Here is a 22,876-nt window from a genome sequence, read left to right as displayed (position 1 = left end):
TGGTTGCCCGATATGGAGACAGAGAGGTCCAGGAAGGGGAGAGAGGTGTTAGAGATGGTCCAGGTAAACTTAAGGTTGGGGTGCAAGGTGTTAGTGAAGTGTATGAACTGTTCGAGCTCCTCATGGGAGCACGAGGCGGCGCCAATACAGTCATCAATGTAACGGAGGAAGAGGTGGGGTTTAGGGCCGGTGTAGGTACGGAAGAGGGATTGTTCCACGTAACCTACAAAGAGGCAGGCGTAGCTTGGGCCCATGCGGGTACCCATGGCTACCCCCTTGGTCTGTAGGAAGTGGGAGGAATTGAAAGAGAAGTTGTTGAGTGTGAGGACGAGTTCGGCTAAGCGGATGAGGGTATCAGTGGAGGGGGACTGGTCGGGCCTGCGGGACAGGAAGAAGCGGAGGGCCTTGAGGCCATCTGCATGGGGAATGCAAAGGGGAATCTAAGGGGTCTACGGATGTGTTGTTAGGAAGGGTGTGGTAAATTGAGAAGGCCAATTTAGAAGTTAGCCAAGATCTAGACCAGGTCTAACACTTACTGGGTAACTACTTACTGCAGTGGAACCCTCCAAATGCTCTAATTTAAATGGATACTTTCAGATTGTTTCAGGCGTAAGGGAATTACCCAGAATCTTCAATTTCCTGGGTTATTTTATAAAGAGTCTGCTAGGTCAAGAAATCCTCAGGGTCCCAATATGCAACTCCCAATTACATTAAGAAATGATTATTCTGGCCACTAGAATTCAACATTTTTGTAACTACTTACAAACCTAATGCACACTTGGTAAGGATAGAGAATTAATTCTGAGGCAGAAAACAGGAAGTGTGGTCTAAAATTTAGAGCTGGGCATTTCCAAAAATAGGTTTACAATTTGATATCCCATCTTCATTGTGACTTGGAGTTTGGCAATCATACAGTTAATAGATGTCTGACATTTCACATGAGAATGGCTGGAATCCACGTTCTCCACGAGTCAAAATTTACTTACAGATAGAAGTAGGATGACCAGCATACAAAGCATTCGGAAAAGTCAGACTCGAGACAACAAGACAATGATGCTTTATCAACAGCAGAGGGATTTTGCAAAGGCACAAGCAGGTGATGAACTCAGTGAAATAAAGCAGTCTTCCAGGTCATCCAAATGTGGGAAGTGAAGCTCAAGTTAGGGTTAAACAGTTAGAAAATGTTAGCAGCTACTGGCAACCTGGTAATTCAAAATCAGAAATAATGGATTATTTTTATTATTTTCATTCACAGTAAGAAAAGGCTCCTGGGGAACTTGAACAGAATGATTCTTCCTGAAAAAGATGAATCAAAGCAATATCTCTAAAGCACACCCGCAGGTGCTGGTTGCCGACCCCATTCATACCACTGACATATCTTCAAGACTTGGCCTTGAATCTGCAAGTAACAACCCCAGTGGAATACCCATGTCAGCAGTTTAAACCCATCAAAACTTCAGCTGCTACAGTAAGGCAGGGCAAAAATAGAGCACGTTATAGATTTATTCTCTGCTTTTTCTGCACAAGCCACCTACACTAACACCACTGTCCTACATGCTTCCCCTATTCCTATTTTTCAAGCAACTACTTTTCTTATAAAGAAATTTACAAACTTCCAATAGAAATATGAGGCTGACAAACAAATGCAAAAAACAAGTCTATTGAAAGATAGGGCTCACTGTTAAGCACGTCACTTTTTCTTAAAAATCTCCAGCCTATGCTGCCCCTAAAACACATTGTAATTTGTTCAAATCTAAATGTAGGTTATGTTGCAATCAGCACAGCATGAACCTAGATTTCTATTTGCATCACTGTCCTATTTTTCCTGGCTTCAACAGGAAATTCTGCCACCTGAGAAACATACCATATACAAAACACATGGAATTCTGCAGGAATTACTGCATTTATGGAATGGGGACCTGCACATGATTATAAAACGCATTGATGATGAGGCTTCCTTATGAACACTACTTATTCCATCTTATAGTTTTCTGTCTCTCTTGCTGGGATAAGAGTCCCCAAATGACAGTGGTATCTACAGGTACTATATTTCACCCACAGACAAACATTAAATGCCAGTAGGTTCAACAGCTGTGGACACCACATTCTACCAATATGCTGCCCTCAAGGCATTGCATTTACAAGTATTTTCTTTTGAGATCATCCATTTTAGACCTAAGAGGTGCAAAACAAAGTATTTTTTAAATGGTGAAAAGCTAGGAACATGGATGTCTGAGTTTTATTTTCTTTATTCTTTTATGGCTTGTGAGTTAGTTACCCATCTTCAACTGCCCTTGAACTGAGTGGATTGCTCGGCCATTTCAGATGGCAGTCAAGAGTCAATCACATTGCTATGCATGTAGAATCACATGTAAGCCAGACCAGATAAGGACATGAGTGGACCAGAAATATTGATGGCAGTTGTAAAGTCATAACTTTTTATTTTTCTATAATTTTGAAACTGGATTGAAATATTTAAAACCAAGAATTAGGCAAGGAATTAGTGTATTTTTTAAAAAGAAAGTCACAGAAGCTCATTCTAAGCCATATTTACACTGCTGCTTTATTCAAACAGTGGAGGAGCCGGTTTACAGACAGGCCCACACTAGGGGCTGCATACAAAGTGGGACTATTTGACAAGTAATAGTGATTGGTTTGTGGAGTGGTGACCACTTCTGGATACAAATCATATCGGACAGCTGCAAGGGCAGATGGTGTGCCTTTCTCTGTGGTAAAATACTTAAAGCCTGTAGAAAGCCACTTCCGTCACCCTTAACAGTTGCTGTGGGTATTTTCTATATCAACCCCGCAGCGATATTATTACACTCGCCTGGCTCAAAGGTAGGGACACACCACTGCACCACAAGACTCTTCACCCAGTTGCTGTAAGCTATGCCTTTAACTAGTACCAGTTAATTACCAATAACTTGAAGAGGTAAAAAGGACCTGGAGAAGAGAGACTGAAGAATAGCAAGCAAAAGGATCATCTCAGTGAACCCTGAAGACTGGAGACATTGAACTGTTTTCCCAGTTATTTGCTCTCCACCCATATCACAACTTTTTTTTGTCTCTCTATATCCATATGTAGTGAAGTTTTATAAAGGGGTTAGTTCTAACCAGTAGAGTTTATGTTAACAGTTAATGGTCGTTCACTTGTCATTAGAATCTATTTATTTATATTATAAATAGCTATTGTTAAGTACAGAAATCTTATCCTGAGCCGGAAAAATAAACTGGTGGTGGTGGGGGTTGGTGTACATTTACATTTTTTAAAAACTTCTGTGAAAACTCCAGGAATAGAGGGCATATTTTACAGTACCTTACCCCACTGAGGCATGACATTGTCGTCACGGTCACCATTACGGAGATTAGCTTTGAATTCCAGATTTATCCATGGAAGGACTTGAACCAGAGCCCTCATCACTAGACTGGGCTTCTACTAAGCTAGTATTATGACCACAATGCCACTGTTTCCTTACACAGTGCAGAACATTAAAAGGCCATGAATCAATATATTAAAAAAATAAAAAGACTAATGGGGTGCTGGCCTTGATAGGAATAGGCTACAAATGGACAGAAGTCATGCTCCACAAACTTGATTAAGACCTCATCTGGAAAATTGAGTGTGATTCTGGACATCATACCTTTGGGAAGATACACTGGATTTGGAGGGAGTACAGCCTAGATTTACCTGGATTCTAAGGGTTAAGTAATCAGGAGAGGTTACACAAATTCTACTACCGAGAATTTAGAACATCAATTGATGATCAGGTTCAAGATTGTAATGAGAAGGAACAACTAGCATAGTTTGAAACAAACTACTTTGGCGAGTTGGAGATTCAACCACATATTCTACTTCACTTGTAGGTGGTTTGTAGGCTGTGCAGACACTGCTACGGCCTGTTCCAAGTGCCAGAAGACCCAGTTTACAGGCAGCCAGAAGACAGGAAGAGTGATGCTCGGGTCTCCATCACCGGAGCTGTGTGAGCAGGAGAGGTCAAGCGAGGTATGAGAAGGTAAGGAGAGGTGAGGGAGGGGAGGGGAGTGGAGGGGACGTAAGCTCCATACTGGAACTCAATAATCAGAACTTGTCCTTCTATTTGATGCCATACATTATCCTTCAAAGAATCAACATACTCATCTGTTTATATTTTCTCGACCACTCTCAGGTTAACTGTGTATAGTTCTGTTTTCTCACTCCTTCTCTTCCCCCATCAATAGTGTGGTTGCAATTGCTACTTTCCTATCCAGAGAGGCTGCTCTGGAATCTAGGTAGTTCTGGTAGGTCAAATTTAATATTTCAACTATCCCTGCTGCCACGATGAAAATTTAGTATAAACTCCATCAGGATTTGATGCCTTTTAATTCTTCATTCCAATTTAAATATTTTGCAGTTGACCTTCATATTTTGTTATATTCTTCTCACCTCGTCATTTCTGGATCTTGCTCTGCCTGAACTTAGTTATTTTTTCATATGCTGTTGATTTGACCACATTTCAGCTTTTTGTGTGTTGTTTTTCTTAACATAATTATATAAGGAATATGGGACTTAAGAGGAGGTGAACATCATCTGTTTTTGTTAGTATATCCTAAAATAGGTAACAAATTTCACAAGGAACAATATTACAACCATGGAAGCAATAGGCTAGTCAAGGCCATATTATTCTTATCCATTATAAAAGATTTAATACTGGAGGACTTGGAAAACAATGGCAGGATCGGACATAGCGTGGTTTTACAAAAGGAAAGTCATGCTTGACAAACCTTCTAGAAGGAAAAATAATTACTTTGATAACAGCAGTTTTCCTATGGTGGGGCAGATTGGGATAGTGTATTGACTAAAAGAGGACTGGTTGATAGATGGAAAACAAAGAATAGGAATAAACATGTCTTTCAGTGAATGGCAGGTAGTGACTAGTGGTGTACCACAGAGATCAGTGTTTGGACCCCAGCTATTCATGATATATATTGATAATATAGATGAACTAAATGTAATATCTCCAAGTTTGCAGAGGACACAGAGTTGGTTGGGAGGGTGAAATAAGAGGAGGATGCAGAGATGCTTTTGAGAGATTTGGACAAGTTGAATGAGTGGGTAAATCCATGGCTGAAGAAATGATATGAGGTTATTCACTTTGACAGCAAACACAGAAAGGCAGATTATTATCTGAATAGCAACAGATTGGGAAAGGGAAGATGCAACAAGACTTGGTGACCTTGCACACCAGTCACTGAAAGTAAGGATGCAGGTGCAGCATGCAGCGAAGATGGTATAAAAACAAAGTTGCTGGAAAAGCTCAGCAGGTCTGGCAGCATCTGTGAAGGGGAAAACAGAGTTAACATTTCGGTTCCGGTGACCCTTCCTCAGAAGTTTTGAGGAAGAGTCACCGGTCCCAAAACATTAACTCCGTTTTCTCCTTCACAGATGCTGGCAGACCTACTGAGCTTTTACAGCAGCTTTGTTTTTGTTCCTGATTTGCAGCATCCACAGTTCTTTTGGTTTTTATTTAGCGAAGATGGTATGTTGGCTTTCACGGCAAGAGGATTCGGTACAGGAGCAGGGATGTCTTGCTGCAGTTATACAGGGCCTTGGTGAGACTGAACCTGGAATATTGTGTACAGTTTTGGTCTGCTTAGGAGAGGAAGAACATTCTATATGGAGGAAATGCAACAGTCGTTTCCCAGACTGATTCCTTGGGTGACAGGACTGACCCATGAAGACAGACTGGACTCTATTCAATGGAGGTTAGAACAATGAGGGGTGATCTCATTGAAACCAAAATAAATCCTAGCAGGACTGGGCAGGGTAAGCACCTGAATGACCAGGGAGTCCAGAACCAAGAGTCACATATAAAGGATACAGGGTAAGCCATTTAGCACCGAGATAAAGAGAAACGTTTTCACCCAGAGACCGGTCAGTCTGTGGAATTCTCTGCCACAGAAAGGAGTTGAGGCCAAAAGGTAGAACGCTTTCAAGAATTAGGTAGATTTAGCTTGTAGGGTTAAAGGACAAAGAGCTCAAGGAGCAAGCATGGATAGGGTACTGAGTTGGATCACCAGCCTTCATTACATTGAATGAGCAGAGTAGGCTTCAAACTGCCAAATGGCCTACTTCTGCTCATATTTTCAGTGTTTCTAGCTTTTATTTAGGTAAGAGGCTTACATCTTTACAGCTTTTAAGACTCAATAGTGAATTTGAACTTAAGAGCATGAAATCTGTCCTCCACTCTTCTCCCAGTCTGTCTTTTGTGTTATGTCTACCCAGTTCTCACAACAGCAGACCTAATTTCTCCCTATCATTTATACTCATTTAAATCTCTATTTCCCTTTCACCCATAATTAGCAACCTTTTGTCTTTAGCTCTGGGCATCCACACCATCTGTTCCTGTCACTCCTCTTTAGCCTTTGTCACAGCGCACACAAAATAAAAATCAGCATTTTTTAAACCCCTTGCAGTTTTGAATGAAAGTCATATCCAACTCGAAACATTAACACTCTCTTTGTGAAAAAAGTTGCCCTTCAGGTCCCTTTTAAATCTTCCTCCTCTCACACTAAACCTATGCCCTCTAGTTTTGGACTCTCCTACCCCGGGGAAAAGACCTTGGCTCTTCACCCTATCCTTGCCCCTCATTACTTTATAAACCTCTTTTAAGGTCATCCCTCAGCCTCCTAAGCCCCGGGGAAATCGTTCTGGCCTATCCAACCTCTCCTTATATATAACTCAAACCTTCCAGTCTCTGTAATATCCTTGTAAATCCTTTTTGCACCTTTTCCAATTTAATAACATCCTTCCTATAACAGGGCAACCAGAATTGTACGCAGTACTCCAAACGTGATCTTGTATCCACAGCAATGTGGTCGACATGTCGTTAATTGCATCACCTGCTAGGCAGGAAATATCAATTAAACCATCTGGCATTGACTGAGAGACTGGAAACAACAATGGAAAACACAGCCATGATAACCTTGCAAAACCCTCCTTATTAGCATCTAGGAGATAGTGACAAAATTGGAAGAGCTGTCAAGTCAGACTAGTCAAGCAACCACCTGTCATACACATACTAGTGGGATCATAATTTACACACAATGCCTTAACAACACCATCACCAATCCCAGCAGAGGTAGTGGCACAGTGATACAGTTGGGAAGGTGTAGCTCTAAGAACGCTCAACATTGACTCCAGACCTCAGGTCAAATATGGAAACCTTTTGTCGATTATCATGTACTGCCTTCCTCAGCTGCCGATTCACAACTTCACTTGAAGGATGCAATGAAGTTGGCAAGGGCCAATGTCAATGTCCACCACCAAAAACGACTCAGCAGTACCATAACTGACCGAGACCTAAACTACAAAGCGATCAGACTGGATCCGCCGCAGGTGGTGAAGCAACCAACAAGAGGCAAAACATACTTGACCTCATCCTCAATAATATGCCCGCCACAGATACATTTGCCCATGACAGCATTGGTCAGAATGACCACCGCACAGTCCTTATGGAGACAAAGTCCTGCCTTCACATTGAGAATACCCTCCATCATGTTGCTGTTTTTGTTTGGATAACCCAAACTGAGCTGTCAATGAACAGGTTATTACCACCTACCTTAGTGGCACTAACACCATGCTAAATGGAATAGAATTTGAACAGATTTAGCAACCCAAACTGGTCATTCATGAGGCACTGCAGACCATCAGCAGCAGCCAAACTGTACTCAAACATACTCTGCAGCCTCTTAGCCCTGCATATCCCCTACTCAACCATTACCATTTAGAGATCAAAATGAAGAGTGTAGGAGGACACTACAGAAGCAGCACTGAGCATACCTAAAGATTAGGTGCCAACCTGGAAACTATGAAAAAGGACTACTTGTGTGCCAAACAGCATAAGCAGCAAATGAGAGACAGAGCCAAGCAATTGCACAACAAATGGATCAGGTCTAAGCTCTGCCACATCTGTCATCAACGTTGGTAGACAATGAAACAAATAAACAGAGGAGGCAGCTCCACAAACATCTCCTTCCTCAATAACGGTGGAGCCAAGCACATCAGTACAAACAACAATGCTGAAGCATTCACAACAATCTTCAGCCATGTGTGCTAAATGGATGCAAAAACAAAAGTTGCTGGAAAAGGTCAGCAGGTCTGGCAGCATCTGTGAAGAGAAATCAGAATTAATATTTCCGGTCCAGTGACCCTTCCTCAGAACTCCTGGTATAAAGCTTCAGAGGAATCACGGATGTACATAGGAAGGGACTGGACTGGGGAGAAAAGACGGAGTCCAGGTAGTAAGAAATGAGTTCTGTGGGGCAGGAGCAGGCTGAAGCAATGGATCCGCCCGAGCAGTCCTGTTCGTGGATTTTCGGGAGGCTGAAGCGAGCCGTGCAGGGTTGGGGACTATCAGTAGATGAAATGAGGTCAATGACCGTGGAAGACACAATTGCCTGATATGCCATGATGGGGTCATGGTCCAGGGGAGATAGGAGGTGGTATCTAAGAACTGGCGCTCAGTCTCTGCGATATAGAGGTTAGTACACCAGACTACCACAGCAACACCCTTATGCTAAATGGATGATCCATCTCCACCTCAATATTCAGGTAATTCAATTCGTTCCATGTGCTATCAATAAACAGTTGGAAACATTGGATACTGCGAAGGCAATGGGCACTGTCAACATGGGGCCTAACCAAGCTGTATCAGTACAGCTACAACACTAGCATCTACCCGACAATCTGGGAAACTGTACAGGTATGTCCTGTACACAAAAAAAGAGCAGGACAAACCTAACTCATCCAAGTACCGCCCCATTAGTCTACATTTGATCAACAGTAAAGTGATGGAAGGCATCATTAACAGTACAGACAAGCATCATTAACAGTACAGACAAGCAGCATTTGCTTAGTAATAGATAAAAAAAGCGTGGAGTTAGAGGAACACAGCAGACCAGGCAGCAACCGGAAAGATGATGTTTCGGGTTGGGATCCTTTTTCAGAAATGGGGAGGGGGAGGGGAGCTCAGAAATAATGAGAGAAGAGGGATGGGGCTGGGGAAGGTAGGTGGTAATAACCTGTTCATTGACACCTCAGTTTGGGTTATCCAAACAAAAACAGCAAATGCTGGAAAAGTTCAATTTGGGTTCTGCCACAACCATAACTCGTAACTTCATTACAGCCTTTATTGAAACATGAACGAAGAAGCTGAAACTCAGAGGTGAAGCAAGAGTCACCTGCCTTGACATCTAGGCCGCATTTGATCAAGTGCGGCTTCAAGGTGCTCCAGGAAAACTTGAGTCAATGAGAATCATGCAGAAAAATTTTCCACTGTTAGAATCAAAACTGACACAAAAGGAAGATGGTTGAGGTTGGTGAAGGTCCAGTATCAGCTCCTGGAATCTCTGTAGGAGTTCATCAGGGTAGTGTCCTTGGCCCAACCAACCTTAACTGCTTTGTCAATGACCTTCCCTCCATAAGGACAGAAGTAGAGATGCTCACTGATGATGGCACAATGTTCCATGCTATTCCTGATTCCTCAGATACTGAAGCAGTCTATGCCCAAATTCAGCAACCTAGACAATATCCAGGTTTGGGCTGACAAGTGACATCTAACAATCAGGCCACACAAGTGCCATCCAGTGACCATCTCCAACATGAGAGAATCTAACCTTCACCCTTGACAGTCGGTTGCATCCCGATTGCCAAGTCCTCCATCATCAACATCCTGTGGATTACCATTGACCAGAAACTGATCTGGACCAACCATATAAATACCACGGCCACAAGAGCTGATGAGACCAGGTATCTTGCAGCACATAACTTGCCTCCTGACTCCCCATAGTCTGTCCACTATCCACCAGGCACAATTCAAAGATGTACTGGTTTGGAATACTCCTTGCTTGCCTGGATCAGCACCGTTCCAACAACACTCAGACAAAGCAGTCTGCTTGATTGGCATCACATCCACAAACACACACACACACTCTTCACCAGTGATGCTCAGTAGCAGCAGTGGATATCATATACAAGGTGCACTGCAGAAATTCTACAAAGCTCCTTAAGACAGCACCCCGCAACAACACAAACCATCTCGAAGGACAAGGACAGCAGATACATGAGAACATCACCATCTGCAATTCCCATCCAAGCTACTCACCATCTTTACTTGGAAATACTTCACCGCTCCTTCAGTGTTGCTGGGTCAAAATCTTAGAACTCCTCCCAAACTGCATTCAACATCACCCTCTCAAGGGCAACTAGAATCAGGCAATAAATGCTGGCTCAGCCAGTAATGCTTCTATCCCATGAACAAATCGAAAAAAAATTCTGGGCGTGACACCTTAAGTAGGATAAATTGGCTTTGGAGGGGGTATATGTAGATTTATTATTCGATTTTATTTATTTATTGTCACATGCATCTTGTTACAAAATACAGTGAGAAGTGTTGCGTAGAGTCGCCACTCTCCAGCGCCATCTTAAAACACAGAAAAATAAACCAAAACATATAATGTACAGGCAGAAAAAAGAAATAAAGAAAGTGTCCGATTTTACAGTCCTTCATGTTAAGTGCTCCACCATGGGTCACGGGCCTGGTAGACAGGCATGAGTCCCGTTTGCCATGAAACCACCTGAACAAAAGTTGCCACTCTTCGGTGCCATCTCGCCTCTACTGACACCCTTGCAATTATGAGACTTTGTTGGACCTCGCCAATGCAGATGCCACCAGGTACCATACAGCCCAAATTCAACTCTGCCATCATGATGAATCCACTTCAGGCCCATGTTGCCGCCAGGTCTCATACTGGACTCAAACTCACCTCAACTGCCGCCATGAATCTGTGCTGGATACAGATGCTACCAGAACCCAAATTCACCTCCAACACCGCTACCACGAGTCCGCGCTGCTGGGCCCACTCGCCACTGCCATTACTGTTGTCTCGGCCAAACTCTTCACCAAGAGGTAAGTAAAATAAAAGAGAAAGAGAGAAAAAAAGAAAAGAAATGAAAAGAAAAGTGGACTGAGTGGATCAGCCCTAGGTTCAGAAGCTTTATAGTAAAATGGCAGTGGAGTAATGATACCTTGATCCTAGGGGAAGAGATTACATAAACTGAGTTGTATTTCTTGAAATTTATGGGGCTAAGGGGTGACTTGAATAAGGTGTTCAAGATATTTAAGGGAACTAGTAAGGGAGATTCGAATTAGGAAAACTCTTTCCTTCTAAGGGTACATTCTAGAAGAATTCTCCTACACAAACCAGAGTTAGGCGCTAATTTTAAATCTGAAATCTATAGATTTTCAATAGGCAAAAGATATTAAAAAATATGGGGAAAAGTCACTAAATGGAGTGAAGTCACAAGTCAACTATGATCTCATTAAATGGTAAAACTGGCTCAAGGGATTATATGGCCTATTTTTGTTTCCATGAAGCAAAACAGCTGTGAGATATATGACCTATAAATAGGTGACATTGCTTAAATGATATATACCATCCAGAACATAAGGAAAACACCCATGCTCTGGGCAATGCCATGCCATTTTAATGTCAATAGTTTTAGTGCCTCGTACAAAAAAAAAACTTGCAACATGCACACTCTTCATTACGACACTGGAAAATTCTCAAGAGTGGGTCTTGAACCCACAACCTTCTAACTCAGATGTGGAGGTGCCAATGTTGGACTAGATCAGAAATCATATGACACCAGGTTACAGCCCAACAGGTTTATTTGAAAACACAAGCTTTTGGAGCGTAGCCCCTATCTGACAAAGGGGCTATGCCCTGAAGCTTGTGTTTTCAAATAAACCTGTTGGACTATAACCTGGTGTTGTGAGATTTCTGACCTTCTAACTCAGAGGCCACAGTATCAAGGCTGACACCAATCAGATTTAGATGTATTATGACAATCTTAGGGAATGATGGCATATGTAGGTTAGATGGTTCAATAATTTACTCCTGGCTGAAACTATTATGTACAAACAGAATTATAGATGATTGGAGGTAACAACACAAATTATTATCTGGGCTCAAACAGCAATGTATAACAGCATGGGTCTTTGGAAAGTTTCCTGTTGACTGCATTAAACTATAGCATTCTTACTTAAATTTGTGCACCATGAAAAGAATTAATTGACTTAAGTCCATCTAGAACAGTCAAACCATTAACTCATAGGGGATCATAGACAGTCAGAGTAATACAGCATGGAAACAGGCCCTTCGGCCCAAACTAGTCCATGGTGCCGCATTTGGCCCATATCCCTCTAAACCCTTGCCATCCACGTACCTATCCAAATGCTTTTTCTATGTTGCTATTTTACCTGCCTCAACTATTTTCTCTGGCAGCCCATTCCATATACATACCACTCTTAATGAAAAAGTTACCCCTCAGGTCCTTCTTAAATCTATCCTCTCTCACCTTAAACCAATGTCCTCTAGTTTTCAATTCCGCATCCCTGGGAAAAAGACTGTATGCATTCATCTTATCTATACTCCTCAATTAAGTTACCCCTCGTCCTCCTACGTTCCAAGGAATAAAGTCCCATCCTAGCCAACCTTTCCCTATAACTCAGGCCTACTAGTCCTGGCAACATCCTCGTAAATCATCTTTGCACACTTTAACTATGTCTTTCCTATAACAGGATGACCAAAACTGTACACAATACTCCAAGTGCAGCCTCACTGAGTTATACAACTGTAACACAACATCCCAACTCCTATACTCAATGCCTCAACCAATGAAGGCCAGCATGCTAAACCTGGTCAATAAGATGTAAAATAACTCAGGAGGTCACAAGGGATCCTGGCCACAATTTGTTTGGCCATGTTGCATCGTGCCTTTTATTTTAACTTGGGTGGATTTACATAATGCAATTGCATTACAGTTCTTCTATGCCACAGGATTTCCTAAGGTTGAGTCACTTACCACAGTCCCCAAATGAATGAATTTTCAGTTTCCTCTATGACACACACACAGACAGAGGAAATACTGAGATACACACGATTAAGGCAACAGGAACCACTTGGATGAAACAAGCCGCTGCACTGATTTGAGCTGGGTTTCGTATATCCGCTTCCTGCACCCACAAATAGTAACCGGCATTGTAAAGTTCTCCAGTTCCTCAGTACCAATAATGATGTTGAAATTCTATAAAGTACAATACATTTGCTTTACATAGCCGGGAATATCGAGCAGTCACAGCTCAAGTGGGTAATTATGGCTTGAGGAAAAATAAATTGCACCCATCTCTAGTCAGAAATTGTGCTTTAGACAAAAGGTAAATATCGCAAGATCTACAAATATTGCAAGAAACATCTCAGTTTCTGAGCTGCAAGGTCTGTAGAAATGTTACATCACAAAGAACACCTGTTCATGGAAGAATAACAGGACACAAGGCTGCTGACATATTTTGCTATTTTGGTCTGTTTACCATTTGAAGGGTAGAGGGGAACTGCTGAACCCTGCAGAAGGTTAAACAATTTGGGTAGGGTTGATATTTGTAAGAAGTCACTAGAAAGAATGAATTTGTTATGCCAAATAAAATCTTTTCAGTCAATGTTTAAATGTACTCACGTTAAGGTGATTTTCAAGTTACAAATGACTATGTTTTGTACCTACAGCTCATGGCACTACAAGCTTTGAAGTCCTTACTATGTTGACCACTATAGAGGGAGTGGGGAAAGATAGAAGAAAAACAAACTGCAATCAGTGACCCAAGTTCACTAATGTCACTGGAAAAGGAAACTGCCATCCTTACCCAGTCTGGACTACAGTGACTCCAGACCCACGGCAATGTGGCTGACTCTTAATTGCCTTCTGGGATGGTGACAAACACTGGCGTAGCCAGTGACTCCCTCATCCTGAAAATGAATTTTAAGAAACTGAAAACTGAGTTAACCTATAGCACATGGACTTCAACATTTCAAGAGGACAGCTCAATGCCACCTTCTCAAGGGCAGCTGGGGACGGGCAATAAATGCTGGCCAGCCAGTGAAGCCCACTTCCCACAAGTGAATAAAAAAAAAACCCACTTCAACCTTTGCCAGTACATTTTTCTAAAACATTGGTATAATCTGAAGGATGAATGCATTTGAGAATTATGGAGAAAAAAAAAATCAGCATCAGCCCAATTGCTGAATAAAATTTCAAAACTTTTGGAAACAATGAGTAGCAAAACTGACCGCTCCATTATTTGTGACTTCCAACTTAATTCAGAATATATGTGCTGGTACCCACAAAACCTACACAGCTGCAACAACATCCTTCCAAAGACAGAATGGATTACTCCTACATCTGAAGTTGGACCAAATGCTGGTAGAATAAGTAGCACAGTAAAAGCTGAAAGAACTACGGATGCTGTAAATCAGAAACAAAAACAGAAATTGCTGGAAAAGCTCAGCAGGTCTGGCAGCATCTGTGGAGAGAAATCAGAGTTAACGTTTCGGGTTGAATGACCCTTCCTCAGAACTGAGAAAATAAGTAGCACTGTTGCTTTCACTTTTACAAATTTTACATAGCCTTCTCTGATGCTGAACTGATTTGTGGCAACACTTAAGTTATGAGCCTTTTCAGTAGTGACACAACCAAGGAATCTTCTCAGATTGATGGCATACCAGGCACAGAACATTTTCTGTAAATACAGGACAAAATGAGGATGATGATTCAATGACTCACCAATGGATAATTCTCAGAAATGAGAAGAAAGGCTGAACAGCACGCAAAGATCACACAAGCAGTCCAAAGAATATCTGAATTCAATCATTTTGAGGGTGGAAGGAGGAAGAGAAATGAATCATAATCAAAACTCTGGCCATTTTGAAAATCATATATTTCTTCAAGCTATCAATATTTACAAGCTCTTTAGGAATTTTTAATCAATATTTATTGAAGGAAGTATCAACATGGCATTTCACTGTATATAGTAAATGGCGGAGTTCCTAATATATAACCAGCCCTTATTTATTTAGCAGACTCATGAAAGTTTCCAATGCGAATTACATTTTCACATCATTACGGCATGAAAGTCACACATAGATCTAACTATTAGTAATGGAGAAATAAGTTTTGTAATCTGCTGCTGTGCATTGGATAGATACTTGAAAAAGTAACTGTGACAAGATATATTTCACTAAAGTATCTGAAACCAATTACAACAAGCTGCAAATATTCTATTTTGATACATGGGCAAGGACAGGAACGATTGGCAGACAGCAACTGCAGATACCTAAATAACAGTCACTCTTGTGACAGCAGTGCAATCACTTTTGTGCTAATGCAATGCTTATCACTTTATTGATGATGGCAATATTTGACCATTCAAACAAATCAGAAACTTGAAATTAACCCTGATCTTCCAGTGTCCAGATGACTGGAGGCCAGGCATATCCTAGAAGATGCAACTCAGGACCATGTGGAAGTCCTGACGCATTATGGGTAATCCTTCTACAGTCAAAGTTGAAACTTCCGATGGGTAGTTATATGGTCTCCGGCACTCTGAAAAGTCCCAAATTCTAAATCAGACACTAACATTTCTCATTCAGGATGACTGAAGGTGACTATAACATATTAAATACAACCCCAAAGAGATTCACTAACTCACCACAGAGCAAGTGTTAAACCAACAGACCTCCTTAATTTACGTGGCCTGGTGAAAGATGTGAAGCCACCAAATACATGCCATAATCAGCACATTAATTTGAAGTGTTAACCTTAGCTCAGTGGCAACATTCTCCCTACGCAGTAATGGTTCCACGTAAAAGTCTGGAACTTGAACCCACAATATGGCTAACATGTCAAAGCACTACCAGAAAAATGATGCATGGGCAGAAGTACTCGATTTTTGATGAAACATTAAACTAAAATCCCTTACGCAGGGACTAAGCTAATTTTCTCTGTATCATTCCAATTTTAGTATAGGTGTTGCCTACACACAAATTTGTTAAGTGGTCCATAATATTTTCCAGGGGGATCAGTTAGCTCAGTTTGTCAGACGGCTGGTTTGCGATGCAGAGTTTTGTCAGTGTGGGTTCAACTCTTGCGCTGGCTTGGTTACCATAAAATTCTCATTCGCAACCGCTCTCCTTGCCTGAGGTGCAGTGACCCCCAAGTTAAACCACCACGGTTGTCGCTCTCTCTAATGAGAGTAGACCTATAATTTGGTGAACTATGTGACTTTACTTTGACCTAAAGCCCCACTTGCCTGTTCAGCTTTTTTTAAAAGATCCCATGTTAAAAGAAAAACAGGGCAGGCAACATATAGTTGTCAACCAACAATGGCAAAAATATCATTTCATCATTATTTCATTGCTATTTATGGGATCTCAAATTGTCTGCCACCTACTTTACAATAATGACTACAGATCAAAAGTGATGAAATGACTGTGAAACACTTTGGAAGTCCACAGGTTACAAAAGGTTCTCTACAAATACAATTCCTTCTTCAATTTTCTTTCTGTGCATTATGCCTCAATTTTAACATACATGGTCCAGTCCATAACACCATGAGAAAGAAGCTCATGTGGCTACATGGTAGTGTCCCAATATCTGGACCAGAAGGCCTGGGTTCAAGTCCTACCTATTCTAAAAGTGTTTCATGATGTCCAAACAGGTAGATTTAAAATATCTGTGACAATGAGAGAAGCTGGAATCTAACAATCCACAACTGTCTTCCATACACAGGATTTATTTCAAGACCATGACAAATTTTGTCACATACTAATGAATCTGAGTTTTCCTGGAATTTTTGCATTGATGTGCAGAGACTTTGACAAGCACAATATGACCATGTGAAAAGCACGAGTCACTTGAATAGGTTTTACAGTTGTAGGACCCTTGCAACAGAATTACAGAGCATTACTTCAGAGAGTATTTTGAAGATCTTTAACTCTAAATGCCATTGGTCTTTACAGCAATAGCCCCATGTCTGATAATTTAATTTTAAAACACTACCTAACCAGCTGACTCAATGGCAGCCATAAATAACCCTAATTTTGAAACTGTTTGATCACAGTCTTGAAGCTCGGCTGCATATTGTGCGGTTATAAAATATGCTCAGCATCAGTGCATGGTGAAAAAAATCATGCATCTGTCAAGGCCAAATTTCAAAAGCAGTGGAATCTAAATATTACCAGTTTTGACACATGTAATTTAGTTTTCGACATCAATTAAATGTGTATTAATATGAACTCATTATACAACATGCATTATGGTTCAATAGAAGTATACTTACCCGAGTCAGGAGGTTGTGGATTCAAGCCACAGACTCAAGCTTAGAAATCAAGGCTGACGTTTCAGTGCAATATGAAGGGAGTGCTGCACATTCAGAGGTCCTGTTTTCCACAAGGTATGAAACCGAGCCAGCAATGCCATGTAGACACAAAATACCTAAGGCACTATTTCAAGAAAATAGTAGGGGTATTATCCCTTGGTCAATGGTTATTCCCTCAACCAACATCACAAAAGCAGAGATAACCGAGTGTGTGGAGCTGGAGGAACACAGCAAGCCAGGCAGCATCAGCAGAGCAGGAAAGTTGACATTTTGGGTCGGGACACTTCTTCAGAAATGGCGGTGGGGAGAAGAGAGCTCAGAAATAAATAGAGACAGGAGGGGTGGGCTGGGAAAGGTAGGTGGGATGGTAATAGGCGAGTGCAGGTAGGCAGTGGGATGGTGGGGATTGGTCAGTGAGGCGGGAGGGGTGCATAGTTGGGAGAGAAGATGGACAGGTTGTATCAGGTCAAGGAGGCAGGGATGAGAGGGAGGGTTGGTCATGGGATGAGGCCAGGGTGGGGAGATTTTGAAACTGGTAAAATCCACATTTAGGCCATTGGGCTGTAGGCTCCCGAGGCAGAATATGAGGTGCTGCTTCTTCAGTTTGCAGGTGGCGTCATTGTGACACTGGAGGAGGCCCACAACGGACATCTCACCCAGGGAGTGGGAGGGGGAGTTGAAATTGTTCACGACCAGGTGTTGTCGTTTGTCACGACCAGCGCGCAGGTGCTCTACAAAGCTTCTCCGAGCCTCCCTGCTTGGTCTCACAGATGTAAAGGAGGCCACTTCGGGAGCAGTGGATGCAATCAACCACATTGACGGATGAGCAAGTGAACATCTGTCTAATGTGGAAGGTTTGTTTGGTGCCTTGAATGGGAGGTGGAGGTGGGGGGGGAGGTGCAGCACTTCCTGCAGTTGCAGAGGTGGTGGGGCTAGTGAGGATCGTGGAGCGGAGAGATCGGTCCCTACGAAAGGCAGATAGGGATGGGGAGGGAAATATCTCTTTGGTTGTGAGGTCGGATTATAGGTGGCGGAAGTAGCGGAGAATGATACGTTGGACACGGAGGATGGTGGGCTGATACGTGAGGACAAGGGGACTTCTGTCTTTGTTTTTGCTGGGGGAAGGGGATGTGAGGGCAGAGGTGCGGAAAATGCAAGAGATGCGGTTGAGAGCGTTTTCGATCACCAAAGGGAGAGGTTGCAGTCCTCGAAGTAGGAGGACATCTGGGATGTGTGGGAGTGGAATGTCCCATCTTGGAAGCAGACGCGACGGAGGTGGAGAAATTGGGAGTAGGGGATCGCATTCTTGCAGGAAGGTGGGTGACAGGAGGTGTAGTCTAGGTAGCTGTGGGCTCAAAATAGAGATGTTGGTTTCAAGGCAGTCTCCAGAGATGGAGACAGAGAGGTCCAGGAAGGAGAGGGAGGTATGGGAGATGGTCTAGGTGAAGGGGGTCAAGGGGGCAGTAGGAGGAGGTGTCAGGGAGTTGGCGCCTGGCCTCGGCTATGTAAAAGTCAGGCGCCATACCACTACGGAACCTCCCTTATCAGCGGGTTTGATAGTGAGGTTAGGGTCGGAGCGGAGGGCTGCTCGTTCCATGGGAGAAAGAAGTTGGAGTGAGTGAGGGGGTGGAGAGGCTGAGGTGATCGATGTCTCACAGCAGTTGGAGATGAAGAGGTCGAGGGAGGGTAGGAGGCCTTGGGGTGGTGTCCAGGAGCATGGGGTGTGTTGGAGGTGGGAGAAGGGGTCTGTAGAGGGTGGGTTAGACTCGCAGTTAAAAAAAAATAGGCGTGGAGGCAGAGGGAAAGAAGTGTTTGAAGTCCAAATGTGAATGGAATTCATTGATGCATATTACTGTTGGGTTTGTGAGAACTTGTTGCCTGTAAATTGGACATTACAATGCCTACATCACAACACTGATCACACTTTAAAAAGTTCATTGGCAGCAAATCATTTTGGAACACTGACATTGTGAAAAGGACTATGTAAATGCAGTTCTTTCTTTTATTAAGTTTAATTATAGTAATTTGCTGATTATAGCATTTAGTTTAGGCAAAAGACCATCCTAGCTTAGCAGAGCATTCAAGTCCCACTGAGAATTTGCAAAATATCAACCGATTTCAAATTACTCTCCCAGGAGCATAAAAATCAAGTCACAAAGAAAGAAAACAGAACTGAACACTGAATAGGTGTTGCCTGTAGGCTACATTTAATGAGCTGGCTCATGCAAAGAAAACTGACTTTGCTGGTATCGACTCATTTGCATGTGATTTGACATATGTGGGACATGCCTAAGGGAGTGTATTAACTAGATATATTCTTAGGCTGCATTTATCTAGTAAAGCTGCTACCACTTCAGTCCAACTTTGAACTTCATTGACAATGCTTAAGCTAAATGAGGTAGTTCATTGCGAAAGAAACAGGGCACAACCAGTGATAAACAGCACTATTATAGATAGCCAAGCAGAAGTTTAGAACTGCAGTCTACTCTTTACACAACTATAAACTTTAATTTATAGGGTTTTTTCCCATTCATTTGTGAGATAGGGGCGTCAGTGGCTGGCCAGCATTTCTTGCCCATTCCTAGTTGCCCTGGAGAAGGTGGTGGTGAGCTGCCTTCTTCAACTGCTGCAGTCCACCTGCTGTAGGTTGACCCACAATACTATTAGGGAGGGAATTCCAGCGTTTTGTCCCAGCAACAGTGAAGGAACAGCGATACATTTCCAAGTCAGGATGGTGAGTGGCTTGGAAGGGAACTTGAAGGTGGTGGCATTCCCATATGTCTAATGCCCTTGTTCTTCTAGATGGAAGTGGTCGTGGGTTTGGAAGGTGCTGTCTGAGGATCTTTGGTGAATTTCTGCAGTGCATCCTGTAGACAGTGCACACTGCTGCTACTGAGCTTCAGTGGTGGAGGGAATGGATGCATGTGGATGTAGTGCCAATCGGGTCCTGGATGGTGTCAAGCTTCTCGAGTGTTGTTGGGGCTGCCCGCATCCAAGCAAGTGGGGAGTATTCCATCATACTCCTGACTTGTAGATGGTGGTCAGGCTTTGAGGAGTCAGGAGATGAGTTACTCGCTGCAGTATTCCTAGCTTTTGGCCTGCCCTTGCAGCCACTGTGTTTATGTGGTGAGTCCAGTTGAGTTTCTGGTCAATGATAACCCCCAGGATGTTGATAGTGGGGAATTCAGTGATGATAACACAATTAAATGTCAAGGGATGGTGGTTAAATTGTCTCTTATTGGTGACGGTCACAGCCTAGCATTTGTGTGGCATGAGTCACTTGCTAGGTCAGACCAAGCCTGGATATTGTCCAGATCTTGTTGCATGTGAACATGGACTGCTTCACTATCTCAGGAGTCACGAATGGTGCTGAACACTGTGCAATCATCAGTGAACATCCCCACTTCTGACCTCATGATGGAGGGAAGGTCATTGATGAAGCAGCAGAAGGTGGTTGGGCTGAGAACACTACCCTGAGGAACTCCTCTAGAGATGTTCTGGAGCTGAGATGATTGCCCGCCAACAACCAGACCATCTTCCTGTGTGTCAGGTATGACTCCAACCACCGGAGAGTTTGCCCCCGATACCCATTGATTCCAGTTTTGCTCGGTGTCCTTGATGCCACACTCAGTCGAATGCAGCCTTGATATCAAGGGCTGTCACTCTCACCTCACCTCACCTCTGGAATTCAGCTCTTTTGTCCATGTTTGAACCAAGGCTGTAATAAGGTCAGGAGCTGAGTGACCCTGGCAGAGCCCAAACTGGATTTTCTGTGGTCTTCACTCCATTGTGTAAATTCAAGCCGTAGTCTCTACTTCCAATTTTTTCTCTACTGCTTGCAATCTCCCTCTGTTGGAGACTCTGTTCGAGCCCACAATTGTTTTCTGATGCAAGAATCATTCCAGAATCTATATCAGTAATTTCACTGTTTACTCCTACTCTTTCATCCTATCTGCTAGTCCATTGGCCTTGTTTCTTTACAGTCATCCTGAACTTTCAAACAATATTTAAACTTGCTGATAATTTCCCAAAAATAAATTTTAAAAAATGGCTTCAGTCATCCCAAGATTCAATTTGAAGAAACTTCTGCTCACTCAGTACTGGATGTCAAATAAATAGACTAATAATTTAGAAATTGTGAAGTTTACAGACAGATAGTGGTAAAATAGAGATGGGTGCCATCAACCTGCATGAAACTTATGTTGTTCTTTTGGATGATGTCACTGAGGGAAAGTATGCAACAGTGGTTGGGCGGGGCGTGGTGGTTGGTGGTAACAAGAATCAACCAGTGGGGAAACACGAGAGCTAAATGGTGCAGCAGCAGAAAAAGAAGCCACTGTAAGTGATGTGTTTGTTACAACTAGATAGGAAGAATAAGACGAGGCACGAGCAGCTCCTTCCAAATGAATATTAGGGAAGAACAGTGTAGTCACAACTATAGCAAAGGTCACAGACACAGATCAAGAAGGATAAGAAGGGAGAAGTTAGTTAGTCATACAGCATGTTATTTGTGACTTTGATAAGCACTATGGCAGGAATGGGAATCTGACGAATAGACTCAAACATGGAGCTCTAGAAACAATGCTGAAGTGCAGCACTATCTAACATTGCACAATGAAAGGTGTTTTTCTTCTTTATTCTCTTACAGGGTGTGGACATTGCTGACAAGGTAAACATTTGCATTCCTAATGATACCTTCAATTAAGTGGCTTGCTAGACCGTAGTTACAGAAATAAACTTATTGCTAGGCCATTTCAGTGGGCAGTTAGAAGTCAACTACATTACTGTGAGTCCGTTGTCACATGTAGTCCAGATCGGGCAAAACTGGGAGACTTCCATCCCTAAACAGCAATAGTTAACCAAATGGATTTTTATGACAATTATATTGATTTTATGGTTACCATTACAGAGATTCACTTTATATTCCAGATTCATTTAAATCCACCATATGTGACTTTAGGATTTGAACCTGCATAGCAGAACTCCAGAGCATAAATCTGGGCCTTTAATTTACCAGTCCAGTGGCATTTCTACTCTGTCATCATCTGCCCCCCCTCCCAACAACTACCCATCAAAAACCCACAGAGTCATACAGCATGGAAGCAGACCCTTCGGTCCAACTAGTCCATACCGACCGTGTTCCCAAACTAAACTAGTCCTACCTGCCTGCATTTGGCACATATCCCTCCAAACCTTTCCTATTCATGTACTTATCCAAATGCCTTTTAAATGATGCAACTGTATCTGTATCCACCACTTCCTCTGGCAATTCATTCCACACACAGTGTAAAAAAAAGTTGCCTCATGTCCTTTTTAAATCTTTCTCCTCTCACCTTAAAAAGATGTCCCCAGTTTTGAAATCCCCCACTTTAAGGAAAAGACCTTTGCTACTCACCTTATCTATGCCCCTCATGATTTTATAAACCTCTATAAAGGTCAGTCCTCAATCTCCTGCACTCCAGTGAAAAAGTGCCAGCCTATTCAGCCCATTTTTATAACACAAACTCTCCATTCCCAACAACATTTGGGCAAATCTTTTCTGAACTCCCTCCAGTTTAATAATATCCTTCCTATACCTGGGCAACCAGAAGAGGCCTCACTCACATCCTGTACAACCTCAATGTGAT

At 42.5% G+C, this 22,876-nt stretch overlaps 1 non-coding gene across 1 annotated transcript; it reads right to left on the bottom strand.

Moving 5' to 3' along the window:
- Positions 1 to 15,806: 15,806 nt before the first annotated feature.
- LOC125483234 lies at positions 15,807 to 15,913 on the bottom strand. Its single transcript, XR_007262190.1, has one exon. It is a non-coding gene; the product is annotated as a U6 spliceosomal RNA (small nuclear RNA).
- Between the last annotated feature and the right edge of the window lie 6,963 nt (positions 15,914 to 22,876).

Source organism: Rhincodon typus, chromosome 5 (genome assembly GCF_021869965.1).
Source record: "Rhincodon typus isolate 14 chromosome 5, sRhiTyp1.1, whole genome shotgun sequence".
Classification (NCBI taxonomy): domain Eukaryota; kingdom Metazoa; phylum Chordata; class Chondrichthyes; order Orectolobiformes; family Rhincodontidae; genus Rhincodon; species Rhincodon typus.
Note: the sequence above shows the minus strand (reverse complement) of the source record. Positions and strands in the feature narration are given on the sequence as shown.